This window comes from Eutrema salsugineum, unplaced genomic scaffold, assembly GCF_000478725.1.
Source record: "Eutrema salsugineum unplaced genomic scaffold, Eutsalg1_0 scaffold_4, whole genome shotgun sequence".
Lineage (NCBI taxonomy): Eukaryota > Viridiplantae > Streptophyta > Magnoliopsida > Brassicales > Brassicaceae > Eutrema > Eutrema salsugineum.
In genome coordinates, this window is record NW_006256686.1 from 13,700,764 (window position 1) to 13,702,657 (window position 1,894).

General features: G+C 40.0%; 1 non-coding gene across 1 annotated transcript; it reads left to right on the forward strand.

Moving 5' to 3' along the window:
- Positions 1–1,520: 1,520 nt before the first annotated feature.
- Positions 1,521–1,628, forward strand: LOC112084920. The gene has a single exon (XR_002898574.1). It is a non-coding gene; the product is annotated as a small nucleolar RNA R71 (small nucleolar RNA).
- The last annotated feature ends 266 nt before the right edge of the window (positions 1,629–1,894 follow it).

Consider the following 1,894-nt stretch of genomic DNA (forward strand, 5'->3'; position numbering starts at 1 on the left):
TTTTCTAGTTCTAGAACTACGAAATCGGTTGGTATGGAACATTTTTCGATTTCGACGGGAACATCTATGAAGATGCCTACAGGTTGTCTAACGGAACGATCAGCTAGTACTAATGGGCTTGAAAGTGTGATGTCCTAAACGTTTTGCTACTGAAAGAGGCATCATGTTTATGCTAGATCCTAAATCACAGAGAGCACGCTCAAAAGCTACATCATTGATGGTGCATGAAAGTACAAAGCTTCCAGGATCATTTTTCTTTTCAGGGATTTGGCTTTGCAGGATAGAACTACATTCATGGGTTATCATCATAACGCCTTCTTCAAGAGTTAAAGAATTTGTTAGAATACCCTTCATGTATTTTCTTAAAGCAGGAATCATAGCACAAACTTCTACAAAAGGTAATCTCATATTTAACTGATCGATTAGCTCTTTAAGCTTAGCTTTTCTTTTTCTTTCTTAGGGGCTCTTAAGGCTCTAGGATATGGAGGTTTAGGTTTATAGACACGAGTTGGTGGAGGTAGAATCGGGTCTTCTCCAAGGATTTCCCGGGATGTATCTTCTCTTACTTCTTCTCCATCCTTTTCTCCTACCACTTCTTTTTCAACATCTTCATTCGTGATTCTTTCTTTTTCTTTCTCCTTTTCCTTACCCTTTTCCTCAACTTTGGGATCTTTAGGAAATTCAGGCTCTTTGTAAGCTAATCCACTCCTAAGTGTGATAGCTTTCACATGATCGGAGGGATCTGCTTCACTTGAGCTTTCGAAAGAATTTTCACTTAGCTCCTCTTCAGAATTTTCTAAGAATTAGTTTTGACCATCAGGCTAAGGAGGGTGTCGAAATCCTTCTGCATCTCTTTTAGTTCAGATCTAAGATCACTAATCTCTTGAGACATAGATTTTTCAAGCTCTAAATTCTTTTTGTTAAGGTTTTCAGCTTAAGAAGAGGGAAAACTTGGATAGGAAACAGGATTAGATTGAATACCCAAGATTGGTTCGGAAGGTGGTTTCCAACCAAGCTCAGAAGACGGTTTCCCGCGGTCAGAGGGCTTGCGAGCGCGGTGAAACATGTCTTGGCCGCGGTCAGAACAGCCACAACCACGGTGAAAGCTTGGTTTGCCGCGGTCCGGATGAATGGACCCGCGGTGATCAGAAACGAATGGAAAATCTTGAATTTGATAGACTTCTGCAGTGTTAGGCATCCCTTGATCATAAGAATCCATTGGGTTGTCCCAGCCATCAAAGTTACACGTATTGTGTACCCTATTTGGTTGTTGCAATCCAAGATGACTCATTATGTGACGGAGACACTTTATAACTTCCGAAATTTCTTCTTTCTTCTCAGGAAGTGCAGAATTACCAAAGGTTACTTGATTTCGGATGCTGTTTCCTAAATTTTTAATGAAAACGTGAGCATCTTCTACAGATCTAGTTGTGAAATCTCCATTACTTGCTATGTCAAAAGAGTGTCGCAACTCTGGAGTTATACCGCGATAGAAGATACCTAGCAGGTATTCCTCGGCATATCCGTGGTGTGGACAATCTCTTTGGTATTCCCTAAATCTTTCCCAAGTTTCTAAAAGATCTTCATCTTCTTTTTGTTTAAAAGTTCTTATCTTCTTTCTCAAGAGATTTGAACGATTTCTAGTGTAAAAACGATTTAGGAAAGCAGTTCTACACGCTGCCCACGTTTTTAGTGAAGCAGGTGGCAAATATTTTAGCCATTTGCTGGCCTTATCTCTAAGAGAGAATGGGAAAAGACTACACTTGTGGTAATCCCCATTTGCTGTAATGGTTGCACATAATTCTTCGAACGCCTCGATATGGTCTATCGGGTTTTCGAATGAATAACCAGAGAATTGATTTTGTTGAACTAAATGGATATGGGGTACCTTAAT